This window comes from Plectrocnemia conspersa, unplaced genomic scaffold (genome assembly GCF_051122295.1).
Source record: "Plectrocnemia conspersa isolate PC_06_02 unplaced genomic scaffold, ASM5112229v1 ptg000006l, whole genome shotgun sequence".
NCBI classification, from domain to species: domain Eukaryota; kingdom Metazoa; phylum Arthropoda; class Insecta; order Trichoptera; family Polycentropodidae; genus Plectrocnemia; species Plectrocnemia conspersa.
Window position 1 is genome coordinate 8,947,619 of NW_028277170.1, and position 16,548 is coordinate 8,964,166.

At 29.5% G+C, this 16,548-nt stretch overlaps 2 protein-coding genes across 4 annotated transcripts in view; both read right to left on the reverse strand.

The window, feature by feature from the left end:
• The window catches only part of LOC148234162 (neuronal calcium sensor 2), a 163,031-nt gene extending 146,867 nt beyond the window's left edge, over positions 1–16,164 (reverse strand). Inside the window, exons 1-3 of one of the 3 annotated variants that reach the window (XM_088187389.1) lie at positions 10,701–10,840; positions 9,274–9,367; positions 7,757–7,826 (exon numbers count right to left, since the gene is read on the reverse strand). The gene's annotated coding sequence lies outside the window, so the exon portion shown is untranslated. Of the gene's footprint in view, positions 1–7,756; positions 7,827–9,273; positions 9,368–10,700; positions 10,841–16,108 lie in introns of those variants that run through there. The other 2 variants (XM_088187390.1, XM_088187392.1) reach the window with 2 other exon arrangements.
• Nca (neurocalcin homolog) overlaps positions 1–16,246 on the reverse strand; it is a 174,850-nt gene extending 158,604 nt beyond the window's left edge. The window contains exon 1 of the mRNA XM_088187386.1: positions 16,109–16,246. The gene's annotated coding sequence lies outside the window, so the exon portion shown is untranslated. The remainder of the gene's footprint in view (positions 1–16,108) is intronic.
• Positions 16,247–16,548: the final 302 nt, after the last annotated feature.

Below are 16,548 nucleotides of genomic sequence, written 5' to 3' on the forward strand. Positions count from 1 at the left end.
TTCCAATTGAAATTAACTTGTTTGAAATGGCAAAATTAGATATTTTCGCAAACAGTCCGTTAGCAAAATATATACATATTGGTCGCGTTCGCACAGCTGTAACTAAGTGTGTGGGCTTTAGCGAGATTTTGTCAGCATAACCGCAATATAATTATAGCTAAATCCGAACAAACTTGCACAAGGATGATGAATTCGATTAGAGCTTAGGATATGAGATTACTACAATTTGAGGCGTGTATATCTAACCCCAATGCCGACGGCAAGCTCGCAAGGGAGAAGCACGACCGAAAGTTTCCAAACGCTTCGATCCTCAAAAGTTACACAAAGTTCAGTTGGTTTGGTTATGCAACCAAGAAAAGGGTAAAATCATGTGTTCGGTTATCAATTTACATGTAATTAATCTAGTAGAGAGAGTTTATTTTATAGTTTTATGTGCTCAAGCTCAGCTCGAATTGAATTCAAATCTCAGATTATATGTATATTACATGGTTAATTTTGGTTCTGTTTTAAATTGTTAGTAAGATACATTGTTTTTTAATACTTTTACTTTGATCAAATGCTCAAAAATGTGTTTAAAATATTTATAATATGTATGTACAGAGTTGGAATTAAACTTGAATACTATTGTAACGGATGTTTTATTTAGGGGCGACGAATATTGACTTCCAAGTGGTCCATCGTCTCTGGTTTATTGGCGTAGACTAGCAACTTCACATATGATCACAGAAAATAATCGAAAGGTGTCAAATCACACAATCTTGAAAGCCAATTCACAGGTCCGTCACGCGAAATTATGCGCTCATCGAATGTTTCCTTCAATAAATTGATGGTGGCTTGCGCTGTTTGGCATGTTGCACCTTATTGGTGAAATCAAAGCTTTTTTACATTAATGCTATTTAATTGGAGAACAAAAAAGTCAGTACACGTGGATCTATAACGCTCTTCATTGACTGTAACGTTCTGGCTGGCATCATTTTTGAATAAATATGGACCAATGATTCCACTAGCCGATAAAGCACACTAGGTAATGACTTTTTTGTGGATGAAATAGCTTGTGGATTTTCTTCACTCCAAATGCGGCAATTTTGCTTGTTTACGTAACAAAATTTTGTGTTGAAAATGAGGATCAAGAGCAATTTCGTTTTCGACCCATCCACTGAATGTACGACGCACACGATGGCTAAGCGGCTTCAATTATGTCACGAGCTGAATCTTGTAAACTCGTAACCATGATCTTTCCATAAAATGGATGGACACAGCTTTAATTGCTATGAACAATGGCGAATCGACTCATTTGGGTCTTCTTCAATTCTACACTCCACAGCAGAAACCACTACCTCAGTGCGCACTGTACGACATCTCTGCGGATACGTATTATCAATTAGAGTATGCGTGGTGCGAAAACGTTCCATTTTCATTCGAATTACTTGCTCGCGTGTACGTTTATATAGACCGTAAAATGGACGTAGCGCACGGTAAATTTCGAAATAAATTTGGAAGCACTGTTCTAGCGTAAGTTTATTCAATGTGAAATGGCAAACCAAACTAAGCACAGTTAAAAAAATAAAAGATACATATACGTATACAATAAATATATTAATTTTTACAATTTCCAATTAAACTTAAAATTTTGACGAAGTGCATAAACGTCAACCAATCAGTATTGCTAGTAAGAAATAAAATTAAGCAAAAATATTTAAGTACACTAGCAACACTGCGCCCGGTGACGCTTACGGTAGACGTCATGTTATACCGCTGGTCCGTTCAAGTTTATGTTCAAGAAAATATTTATTGTATGTGTTACTTATTTATTTCAGCCCTTCATATTCAGTACTTATTGTTGTGAAGTAAAAGACAAGAATCTGCTTGATATGTAATAATAATATTAGTGCACAATATTATGTAACATTAAACGTCACTTCAGTTACAAAGAATTAATGAGATAGGAAATGTTGAAAATTGCCGTGCGCATGTGAATTCCCCAAACGTTGGTTGAAATAAGCAATTAACCGTTCATCAGTACCGACGTTAAAAAAACGGTTTTAATTTTTAATATATATATACTATGTAGCGAAATGTTGGCCGCTTTCGCAGACGTTAGGGCCAAAAGCAGAACAAATATTTATAACCATTGATTTCTGAGCATGACGCTGATATTCTTAACAAATACCAAAATATCATATGAAAGTAAAGTTGCAGTGTATGCAAGCTAAGTGTTAAAATTGATATGAAATTTCTAAACACACAAAAACTTTTACCAAATGTGATTTCATCAAGGAATGTCTGATTAAAGTTACATAAATAGTTTCTCGTGAAGTGTGAAGCCTTTTACATAATTTCTTTGTTTCGAAATACATACAGTTGTTGAAAGTTACCGATTTAGCCGGCAATTTAAGCGATCAGATCAAAGCAAATTCGTCTAGTTTTGAAGCTTTTTCTATTGATTGCGACGGGTATGGACATTGAGGGCGAAGCTCAATTAGCTGTGTTTATTCGTGCTTAGAGCTAATACCGCTGCCTGGCACTGCTACAAGAAAAGATGTACAATATTATGTTTACTTCTACAAAAATACAATCTACCTATGTCAAAATTGACCTGTAGCTACAGATGGATGACCAAAAACCGACGATTCGTGGCATAAAGCAAAGTGAAATGTATGACTAGTCTATGATTCATCACATGCATTACATTATACACCAAAAAGTATTTTGTACGAAAGTAATCAACAATTTAATGAAAATTAGCAATTTAAATCAGCGGCCGTTCTCTGCTTTCTTAAGTAAATTACAAAGCAAATATCCATGTATATCATACTATATCGAGATGTTATCCTGCTATGAGGTACTTAAAAAATTCTGAGACTTACAAGAAGAAATATGTCAGTTTTTAATATCTAAAAATAATTAGGCGAGCTTATTTTCTGATTCAGATGGATACAAAATGTATCCTTGCTTATGTAGATATAACAAAACCTATAACACCCAGCCAACGCAGCTTCAGTCTACCTGCGCTCCTTTCAGCATCAAGCTTGTAAAAGGTTAGTCGATTCACTTGCTTCAAGTCGTCCATATGGGACAGATGTCCGGCTCACCTGAGACATAATATTTTAATATACCTGACGGCATTGTGTTTCTGATACAACCCGTATAATTTATTCTTGTACTGACAATGATAAGTAATATACTCGCAAATAAGCCCAAAGATTTTCCTCGGGATTCTTCGCTCGAAAGTCGTCAGCTGGCGAGTCACTGGAGTTCAGTATCCACATCTCACATCCGTATATCAGGACTGGTCTTACCAGTCTTATATAGACATGTTTTTGTTCTTCTGGATATAAAGGTGCCTTTAAAGTGTATAAGTAGACCAAAACAGCATTGTTGGCTGTAATTAGTTTCCTACTAATCTCGGCACTGCTATCATTTTTTTTATTTTAATATGGGATCCCAGATATGCTATATATATAATACATATGGATACATGCATGTCATAACCATAACATAAAAAAATTAAATTAATTAACTAATATGAATAGTATTAGTTCATTATAATATCATGTATTATGATATTAAACATTTCAAGTGTTCATTTTTACACATGTTTTAGAAGCAAGATTATTATTAATAAGTGAATTCATGATGCGTTCTAAAAACGTATTTTATACATTAAATGAGAAAATAGTAAAAAATATTATATCAAGATTAAATTATTTAATATTTTGCAGCATCTGTGGTATATGGATAAAAGTTAAATAAATATATGAGGCCATTAAGGATGCTGAAATCAATATTATAAAATAATTTCTTATACATTATAAAAACGTGTTCTAATTCATCACAGTACGCTTTTAAAAATAAAAAATAATAATTTAAAAAATTAAAAGTTTTATTAAAAATCAGATAGAAAAATTACCTTTCATAAAAATAAATACAAGTTACCATTAAATCGAAATTATAAGAAAGTTTTTACTGAATAACGTTCTTCTTGTTTATCTCACAAAAAATATTGTGCTTCTTGAAATTATATTTTTATCGGCATCCAAAACTCATTGAGATAAATCTGAAAAGTATAAAAGAAAAAACATATATCGATAGTCTTAGGTGTAAATTGGCTAACTCCACTAGGTGGAAATTAATGAATAATGCTACTTTGTTTTTACTATTCTGTTACATATACTATAAAAATTTCACACTTTCGAAAGATCAAGTAGTTAAAAAAAACAGTTTCGAGAAGCTTGAGTAAAAATATATAAAAAGTTTTTCCTTGAAAAATAATAGGATATATAAAAAAGAATTACCTAGATTTCTTATTCTTCTGTAATTATGTGGTTAACCAATTTAACTTTGAGACCTTTGATATAATAAATTGATGCGCTTGCAATAACTGCTTTGTTTATGGGTTATCATTTTCAATTAAATTATTTTGATCAATTTTTGTTCAGAACTTTGAAAACAATTTTCTACATTTGATTTAACCTATATAAAAATCAAATAAAACAGTAGTGTAGATAAAATACAAATACATATAAAAAAATATTTTTTACAAACAAATTTCTTAAAAATATTTTTCAAAAACAAGAATACGAAACCGATTCATGTATTCCTATACAATGTAAACTACAGTAAAATATTTGCAGACTCATTTGCCATAAGATGTTGTAGTACTTCTATTTGGCACACGTCTCCGATGTAAAATTTACAACAAATTATTTTTACGATATAATATTTGGCTGCATAAAATCTATATAATATACGAAGATATGTATGCACATAATAGAAGTAAAGTATATCATTCATAATAATAATTATAACAAATTATGAGAACTATTATTTATTACCCAAAATATATAAATATCGAAATGCTTTGAGATTATTCAAATCTTTTTCAGTAATTTTTTGCAAAAAGTAGTAAAAGTAATGAGAAAATGATACCATTAAAAAATCATAATTAACTTTTAATAACAGTCATACTTGTATGCTTATTGTTATGTAACTTATATGTTCAAAAAAGTTGCTTATTATCAGAAGTATTGACAGCACCATATGAATAATTTGTACTGCATAACATAATAATACGACAAAATCTAATCATTTAATTTAGATTTGTTTTTGACAATAAGCAATGAAATAAATTAATGGCAGCTTATAAAAAATGAAAAAAAAAACAATGACACATCAGAAAGGTTTAACTCTTTAAACTCTGAGCAACTAAGTAATTTTCGACAAAGAAAGAATATTTGATTAAAAATACAATTTCGTCATGTAAACCATTTTTAATTTAGAAACTTAGTTTATTTTTTGATAATTTCACTCTTTTTGCAGATCAAAAAAAGCATCTCAAAAAAACAATAAAAAAAATATTTATTGCATATAAAAACAATAAATAATAGATAGATAATTGCTAGAATTGAATTAGAATGGTACACATAACAGTTTTCAGATCCAAATTCAATGCAAATGGTCTTCTTGTGTATTGGAAAATCACATCATTTGATGAGTCAAGTATCCTTCTAGATTTTTCCTAGCAAACCAGAATACCGGTCCATGGGGTAATTATGATAGAAAAATATTAAGCCCTGTAAACATCCCTTAAGGTAAGTTTACCGGCCTAATACATAACTTAATTGAATCATTTATTTTTGAGAGACTATCAACATACTGACAGCGGGTAAAATGATACTAAATTGCTAAGAGAATAATTGCATTAAATATCGCTCATTCTCTGAATTGATTGGAATTCGCCAAGTGCAAATCACAATTTATTGAAACCAATTTTTCATTGCAATCACAAATGATTCTATTGAATACAGTAAAGCGCACTCATGTTTATAAGTGATGTGGCAATGAAATAGTAAAAATTGAAAATCAGATTTGCATGGTAACACGTCATATAATTGTACATTTTATCGAATGATGTCATATTGTCAATTGCACTGCATACTAATATACATTCATTAGTGATACTAAAAATATATCATAATTTACATACGGAAACTCATCAGTAATCATATTTTTACTGATAATAATAAACATATAAATGTGAAATATGTTTTAAAGTCTATAAATAATTTAGTAGGATAATGAATTATTTTTTAATTACTGTACATTATTGAAGTTGAATTTGATTTTACAAGTCAAACATATTTTTCTATCTTCAGATCAGAATCTATCAAATAGACCATCTTTTAATACTGTGTAATATACTTAGCTCCTGAAAATTCTTGTATTAAATCTAATATATACTGAATGATAATTTAGTCTTACTTAATTTAGTACATTTTAAAATTAGGTATCTCTAATTTTAGAGTACATCTTCAGTTTACAAAATAGTAAAAAATATGTACAGTAACGTGTTTTTAATTTATTTTATGAAATGGTAAAAGTATTATTAACAAACTTATATCAAATCATAATGCTTTATCAAGAAAGGAATAGTTAACGAAATGTCGCTAAGAAAACAGAAATTAAAAAAAAAAGTGAAACATAATCTAATCAAAAAATATAATGAAATATTCTTAAAACTGTCTACAAACTTTCAACAACCAATATGAACTTTTCAACAATAAATCAGATCTAGAGGGTATGTATTATGGATATTAGTGTATTTTAGCTTTTCTGAGTGACATCACAAAATAACTTGGTGAGCTCATTTGCGGTTATGATGCCAAATAAATATTTGCTTTTCAATAGAAACTAAACGAAGAAATACTGCATAATTTTCCAAACGTGTCAAAAGCTACGTATACGTGATGGTATTGACATATCCCGAGAAAAGTATAGGATAATTTAATTTCTCTGTTCAAGGAATTTAAGAGCAAATTTTAGGATTTATGAAGTCATAAAAATTGTCTTATGCTTATTTTACAGAAAAATCCTAGCACTTGCTAGGATTTTAACAATTAACAATTATTGCACAACTAAATGCATTAAAATATTGATGTGAAATGCAAATTAAGGTTTCTAAAATCTCTTGCCATAATCTTAATTAATTAATTTATGAAAATATTTACAAGAACAACATTGTACAAGAAACATTGTTCATAAGAGAATATTTAATCATAAATTGAAAATGATCAATTAATAATAATGGAAATTAATTATCTATTGACCATTTGCAATCGTTTAAGTCAGACATATTGTCAATTACCTAACCTCCAAAGTTCTAGTGAAGTGTACTACTAAGTACTTAATTATTACTTAGACAAAATGCTACAAAATTTGTATAACTTTGGTTATAATAAATAATAATATTATAATGGAAATATATTTAATGACACTCCTGATATTGATTTTAGAAATCAGTTATATTTTCATAATTGATACACAATAAATATAACTAACTAGAATGGGATTCACAAAGAATAAAATACTTTATCTTATATTCCAGTCTTTACACGAATATTACAAAAATTGTATATAACCAGCAATAACTAGCTATGAGTAATATTTTAATGACATGATCTTAAATGATAAAATGAACACAATCCATCTTAGCCATTATATAAACATCTACCTTTGTGTTTATAAAAGTGGCCTTAAAATATAAACTTTTTTGGTTAAGAATTAATTATTATAACTAGCTTAAGAGCAAAGCATGTCTTTATAATGAGCTGTGTAATGTTAATTATCTAATATCATAAATGTATTATTATATTTATTAATATGTTTAAATGGAATATGCAAAACAAAAATTGTACTTTAAAATTAAGGCTACCTTACATATAGATGCTATACATAAACATTATATACACACACTCACCATAAAACAGACGCTGATAACTATGTTGGATGAACCGACTGTGTATCTAAATACATTCTCGTATAAGCATCTGAAAAATAAAATAAATAACTTTATTATTATAAAAAACACATTCTTCAGCTTCTTGTTATAGTTTGCAAAATGCATGTAAACACCTATTATATGAGTAACTCAAAGCTTGAATTTTTCTTTACTACTTTTATAATATACAAACATACTGTGAATTAATCTTATTTTTGAGTTGTAAGTTACTTTAAAATCAGATGTGTATTAAGTTATATTAAGCTCAGACAGTTAGAGGACAGCGTTTGGTCATGCGAATATTGCTTGTTTCAGTAGCGTATTGTTAGTCTTTCATTTTTCAAAAATGAAAACATGTCATTTTTAATCCTATTATTTCTTGGAAGTAAAAATAAAAACAAAACTCCATTTATTGTTAAGTCTATTCTTACTATGGTTTATACTTGTGAAAGCAACACACAACAAAAATCTTGTTAAATATAATCCTTTTGTGTAAGTTAACTTCAATATTGCGAGTCAAAAGCTGTTTAAAAGCTTATTGCAAGTGTTTTAAAGCTGTTTAACAGAACAAAAGCTGATTACATTGCATTAGACTTAGAATAAAATAATATGATGTTTCATTGTAGATAATTTAGTGAAATTGACATTATGTGGTTGGCACGAAATCATCTTTATTAGATGAAAATTGATCCCCTTTAGTTTTGTTGTAATTTCAACTGTTTACTTTAATTTAGTTATTTATGTTGTTTTAATTTTGTCCTTCACACAAACTCGCTTATTGAAATGAACTATCAATCTCTACTTATTTATAAAAAAATATGGTAATAAAATATCATTATTTTTTAATGAATAAGATTAATAAAGCAGATTTAATAATTAGTACAATTGCACATAAAGTTTTCATTGGTGGCATTATCAGTCCCTTCCCAAAACTGGACTAACTCGCTAGATTCTAGGCTCCTCATAGTATGAAACAGCTCATTGGCAGAAGGATATCTTCTTGTCCAATTGTGAACATTCTACTAAAAATTTTACACCTGCAAGAACTATAATGGTGAACAGATGGCGTTTCGCAGGTAGGAATTGGGTTTATCTTGGCTAAAATATCTATGTACCTATCTTGATGTTGAATCAAACAGATCGGCATCAGCACGAAATCTTCAACCTACCTCTAAGACCTCTTCAATTCGGCTGCAACTTTAATGTCCATCTGAATAAAGACATCACGAGAAAGGCCAACTAGCTATATCCGATTCCATGATTGGCAACTACATAGGTCGATAATAAACTTATGCAGTAATAAAACTATTTTATAGCCACACCATATATTCTTATCTCACTTTGAGTGTTAATAAAATATAGTTATATATAGTCATCTATTCATATGCTATATTCACTATAAATTAGATAATGAGATTTTGATTTGTAATGTAACAAACATGTATTGCAGTGGTCAAAAATTAAACAGTCGATTACCATTCATAATCTGATCTTACCTATGAGTATATGTGTACGCCAGCTTGTCCGGTGAGCTTATTTAGTCATTTTTTTATGCGAGACATGTCCAACGTTCTCATTTCCGATATTGTACTGAAAAACAAAAGAGGTTAGTCAGTTTTGAATGAAACAATTGTTTTAAGTTTAGATATACCCAAAATTATTATTGTATTATACTTGATTTGACGTTATAGTAAACTGAACTACAAATGTCTGACATGTCTACAATCAGAACATATTGCATTTTAAATCATGTTCGCACTTTACAATACATTAAGTATTAATTATAAATAATGATATAAAAAGCAATTTAAATGAATTTTAAACAAATTGTTGAAATTGTATTTATAATAATATATTTAAACGTCCCTGTTATAAGCAAAAAATAAGTTGTAATAGTCTTTATAAGTATATGCACAATTTTTACGTTGGGAAATTAATGTTTGTGTTATAATCATTAAGGAAACAAATGCAAGAAAGGCTATTGGAACAGACACTGTTCAAGCATAAACATTAAGATTAAAATGCAAATATTTTGTGTAGCATCACGATTGACATTTTTATATAACAGTAAATTACCATAATAGCAGAATTCGGCAACAATCATTATTGTTAACAAAACAAAATTAAGCAAACAACTATGTTTAATGTATTAAAAATATTTAAACTATAGCATTACTAGGGAGATAGGTATTTTTTATGCAATTCAATTCATTCATTAATAATTAATAACTTAATTTTTGGTGGAGTTTTGGTAATAATTATTGATGAAGAAAATGGGTAACTTTTGAATATGAACTTCGCCAACGAGTTTGTCTGGAAAATTATTTGCCTGCATGAATTATACTATATAATAGAAACATTTTGGGGATACAATTTATGATTATTGTCGTCATCAGGGTACGTGGTCAAAAAAGTTTGGAGATTACCATTAACAAACTTAACGGGTAGCGATCACCTGACTCGTCAGATAAATGTTTTAAACAAAATTTTGAAAAATAATTTACCAGATGTGTTTAGAAATTGAAATTTTTAGAAGTAATATGTAAGTTATCTGGGAGTTTTTGTTGATGTGCCAATAACAAGTATCTCATATATACCTTCAGCGATATTTATTATCCATGTAAACCAATTCTCGCTTATATTATAAAAAAGTTAAATTGCATTTTTCTGCAATTTTCATATTTGAAAATGTGAAATTGCCATATAATAATAAAAAAATGTTAGTATACTGTTACAAAAGAATATATTAATACATAAATTATTAGAACCTTGACTAGCGCAAGTCAAGTCAAGACTGTAATTTAAAACTTTGCAAATTATAAGTATTGATAAAAAGCAAGTTTGTAAATGAATGGGAAAAATGCCATTAACTCCATATGTTTGTGAGGTTATAACTATTTTAAATTTAAATAATAAAACTCACCACTTAGTATTAACGCCGACAATTCCCTGATGTAGGGTTCCACATTTTTTTCTTCTCCAAATATGTTTGATGTTATCGGCAAACATTACCATCAGGATTTATTTTACTATACATATACATAATATACAATACAAAACACACGACATTACTTGAATGGTATTACATACATATTATATCATAAATTTTATAAAAATATTTAACACGGCAGTGTTTTACAATTAAGTGGACGTACAATTTTACGTTTTACAATTAGGTAGATGAGATTTTGTCAGCAATAAGTTTGAACTGTAATAATGGACATGCAGCATACAAATCTTAACTGCTCATCTCGCATATAAATAAACATTATACAATTTAAGTATTCATAACATCATTTTATCAATAAACGACAGCTCTATTACATACATAACAATAAATGTGTGATGTTGTGTAGTGTATGGTTATTATTAATTTTCAACGACAGCGGCGATCAATTTGCAAAATGTTATCATATCAACGAAAGCAATGCAGGGTGGTATGTATGTATATGGAACGATTGCTACGTAAATACGCACAATCGCATGTATGCTTCGCTACCGTGTATGAATTATAAATCGTCTTCGTCGACTATTATAGTACTTTAAAAGGCTAGTTAGTATGAATGGCTTAACGACTGACAATTAATTAATGTACTATGATTTTCACACCCTTTGCACAAACATTACATAGACAACTTACTAACATTATGTGTTAGTAAGTTTGATTTGCTTTTCAGCGTTGTAAAATTAATTCACTAAAATGTAAGTGAAAATTTGTTATATTAAATCGGACATCACACATTGTGATATATCAAAATAAAAATTAAGGATAGTATTTTAAAATGTATTTAAAAATAATGCATTAACTTGATTATTGATATAATATGAAATTAATGCATTGACCTAATAATAACCTTTAAACAAAGTGATGCCTGAATATGGCTACAAAAATTAATTTAATATCTGTTATTTTTCGATTTTATTTTAATTTACATTTTCTACAATAATTATAGTGATACACATATGAGATAAAGGATTACCAAAACACATCAAATAATAGTAAAATTGAATCATAAACTAGTCTCCGATTATGAAAACTTTTGAGAGCAAAATAAATATTAACGCATTTAGTCGTTGGACTGTAGTGAGTTGTGGAAAGGTTTAGTCATTTGGGTACACACAACATATCCAACAATTTAGATGTGATTGCTGCAGTAGCTGCCAGAATTTATAATAATTCCGTTTTATTATATCTCGCCTATTACAATAGGCGTCAACATAAAGAACAGTCGGAAGTATACCTATTTTGCATAACAATTTGTTAACAAATTGAATTTGACTTATGTCTGTTATGTAACTGCTAAAAGTTTCTTGACAGTTTGTTCTCAATAAAGGCCAATGTCACTGGATCTCATTACTTCTGACTTTAACCAAAAGATGGATAATTTTGTAGCCATATTCATGAATCACTCTTTACTAAATATATTTTAAAAATCAGTACATTATATTACAATTTTAATCATGTGAAGCTAATGTGTATTATTACAGAGAACTAAGCTCATAGAAATACCGATTCAATTATTTTTTAATAAAGTCATATTAACATTGTGGTTATAGCTGATTTAAGTAGTGTGTGTGGTATTCAAAGATAAAAGCAAACGGTCGCTATGTTATCACAAGATTTTCTATATATACAATCTACACAAATACACGTATTAAAGTGCTAATTTATAATGAAAGCTACAAGTAAAATTTTAATTAATTTTGCCAATATAAATATATCATAAGTGTCTGAATCCATTTATTACATACTAGTGGATACTAAGTGTATGCTTATGAATATTAAATAAAGTATAGTGCATTTAAGTACGAAGAATTTAAATCGATATTGTTGAATAATTTCTATAATAAGTAGAGTTACTTACTACAATAAGTATGATATTATAGTAGCATAAAGAATATGTAAGTATATAACTGGGCAAATTGATAAGCATATATTAACCCTTTGACCGCATATGTCACCTATAGAAGTCATTAAGAAAATCGCTAGTATGCATTAGGCACCTAAAAGTGTCATGAACATTTGAGCCTTGTAATATTATATATTTTTTGTATAATTTAAGGTTAAAAACACTTTAATATGAAATAATATTTAAACCTTGTGGCCTAAATAGGTGCTTCCTTACATATTAACAAATTTCGAAATGACGTGCAAAAATATCAACCGGGGTGAAAAGATTAATATAGACCAATAAATGAATAGCATGGCGTTTTTTATATGGACAGTCACACTGAAAAAGCTTGATAGCCGATCACAGAAACTTTGGAAGTAATATCCTGTGCAGCTAATAATTCAAATATGTTTTTATAGGATACAACAAACCAATCAACAATTAAAATCTGTATGTGATCACTTTGTTTTTGAAATCACATGAGAAATAAATTTGATAGTGAATTACAATTAAAAAGTTATTATACCTAAGCATATGTTTAGGTTTATGTATTCAATTTATCTATTTCAGTGATTCAATTCAATTTACATTCCAAAATTCATAATGGAGGATCGGGAATGTTTTCACTGCATGGGCAGCAGTATTTGCAAATATTCTGTAATTGAATACACAGTGATGTTTCGACATGCATGCATTGCATTATTGAAACACCGGTGTTTCATTAATGCTATGCATTATTATTTTTTGTTTGTACTTTTTACATATGATTGAAATTTCAAAGTAATAGATTACAATGAAAAAAAAACATTTTCACATATTATTTATATTAATATAATATAATAACATATAAGTTATAGAAATGGAAATTTAAAATATGATTTACATATTTAGTACAAAGACAATTGTAATTTCTTATTTGTTGATCCCCATTTTTGGGGATTTAAGATATATTTACAAGATATGCAATGATTTCATCCATTAAATTAAGCTAAAATATGATGCATAAATATAGAAGTTATACTTTAAATTTACAAACTACTCGTATTGGGAACTTATAATACGCAGATGATCTGGACAAAGTAGATTTTATAACTAGATTTCAAGCAATTATGTGTGTATGTAAAAACTATATAATTAATAAAGTCATTGCGCATTTAGGGTTTTAGAATAATAACATATCAATGGTATATAAAGTAAATTTGTTAGCTCCATAATTGTTTAATTAACTGGACTGAATGATATTTGAAATAAATTAACAGGAAGTTTCTCTTTTTTATTTTTTTACTTTTTTACCTTATTAAAACCAAAGTATGTTAATGAAAATTTTTAATATTATTATATAAAACTTAACATGAACATAAATAATTATAATTAAATGTGTATAAAAAAGTTAAAGCTGATTTTTATCTCTCACATATATAATATAGACAACAATTGGATTGATTAGAAAAGTAGCAAACTAAAATTCAGTGATAGTTAAAGTGACCACATGCTTTGTTTTGAATGGGATCGTGTTTTTTAGTAATGTATGTCCGGATACAACTTTAGAACAGCAGATTGTCTAATTATCAGAATGCAGGCGGACCATGGTATATATTGCCATTGTCAATAGATACCCAATTAGAGATGATTTTTGCCTGGTTACCGGCCACATAGATATTGGGACCTTGAAGTCGCAGCAACGAAATGTTTGAGATTACTGCAATCTGCAAGAGAACTACAGTTTTCACTCAAAGGTACGTATTTAGATAATATAAATTAATTCAGTCATGTTTTGGTTTAAAGTGTGCAGAAACGAAAACAGAAGTATTAATTACAAATGTATTAACACTAATTAAAATAAGCTCTTAGAGATTCTAAATGTACCTTTACTTTAACTAATGCTTCACACCAAGAGAACCAGGAAATATTTTCTGTTTTAGTGCCTCACTTTTTACCACATAAAAGCACTTTTTACCACGTAAGAGCATTGTGAAAATAATTAGTGTATAAAATTTTGATTTTAGTTACGGAAAATCATATATAGTCATCAGACGTGAAGCTCAAGTAATTCAGGATGCAATTAAATCGGCTGTAGATTGTCTGTAGACTTGAAATATATGTATGTATATGTAATATTTATATATTATATTTAAACGGTGCAAGTGGAATCTCTGAAGCACTTTTGTGAGGAAGCTGTGCTTATTCCTGCTATTGAAAATAAATAAACTGGTTAACATGCATGATTTTTTTTGAGTATTGAAATATGTTACAATATATGTATATGTATATAAAAAAATATCTTTAGAATATTTCTGTAACTGAAGCTACAGAAGAAATTAATCAGTTAAAAGAACATTTAGATTTAATACAAAATATTTAATTTCTTTCACACTTTGTCCTCAATTGAATTGTGAAATTGTAAGGAAAATTAGAAATGAGTGAATTTTATGAAAATACCAGCACGTGAAGATATGCAAAATAATGGATTGATTTATTAAAAAGGTATTTATTGATTCAGACATAGATACTGAAATATTTGTTGAACGAGTGGAGAATACTCCACGTTTGCCTGATACTAATGTAATATTAGAGGGTATTCTCTTACGTTAATAAATTGAACCAATGTTAATTACTAAGGTGAATAATAATAAATCATGCCAAGAACTTGGTTCTTATTTAAAACCATCATATGTAATACTGAATCATCTTTTCTTTAGAAAAATACCTAAATGGCTATTTCTTTACTTGCTAAAATTGTATGCTGTTTTTTTTAAATTAACTTGTAATTTGCGAAAATAATATATATCTAGATTTTAGTTAATGTAAGGTTGTAAAGTAAAAAATAAATGATCTCTTAACATATATGCTTATAGTAAGTTAAACGATATTTTTTGCAGTGGCACCACTGATCGACAATAGCGCCATCTTCGATCCAAACAAAAACAAATCGATCAATAGGCGAGTAGCATTACACAATAAGTGCGTTATATTTATAAACGTACGGATTTACATGCGTATTGCATATACGAGAAAGGATCGATTATTTTAGTGTGTATCGTAAAAATTTCGGTTCGTGTGTAATTGTTGTGACAGATGTGTGTATCGATCGAGCTTGCGACGCAAATAATTTCTGCCCAATATTATCGTTTTTTGTGTATGAAAATATTTTTAAAAAAACATGGTCGAATTTGAGACGTTGGGCCCGAGTGAGCGCGAAAATCGAGATCGAAGATGGACGACGGTGGTCGCATCGTCAGCTCTCGCATGGGTTATGTAGTAGAGCCGCGGGGCGTTTGTGTGTTTTTGTTGTTGCGACGGCTGCGTTATGGCATATCGGAGCGCCGTCGCCCGGGCGTTTGCCCCCATGCAGAGGAATGAACATTCCTGTCATCGCGGTCGATCATGGCCGGCATTCGGTGGCTGCGGACCGTCTGGCTGGGCACTGCGCGATACGTACATGTCTCCGGGAAGACACCGCGAGTGGAGCGCCCGCGGCAGAGACTCTGCGCCGGTACACTGCCGATGTCCGACTACGCGCGGTACGCTAGCCCGAGACTTGTCAAGTCTGGCGGTGCGCATGTCGCGTGACGTCACGAGGCCGACCAGCGCAGCGCTCGAAGCTTCTGCTGCTGCTGGCGCTGTCTTATCAAAAACGGCTATTATGCCAGCAGATAACTATAATAAGTAATAATATACCCATAGAAAAAATGGGGTAATATTACGTCAAAGCAAACTAATGTAATCGTTTTTCGTAAACTGGATACTAAACCTACGCTTTCTTCTAGTTATCGGCCGGTGATTAGACGTCTTTCAGATTGTCCTCCTTTTGAAAACCCTGTCCTCCTTAAAAATTGTGACCTTTATTTACTTCGATAAAAAATGTTCGAGATGACCTTT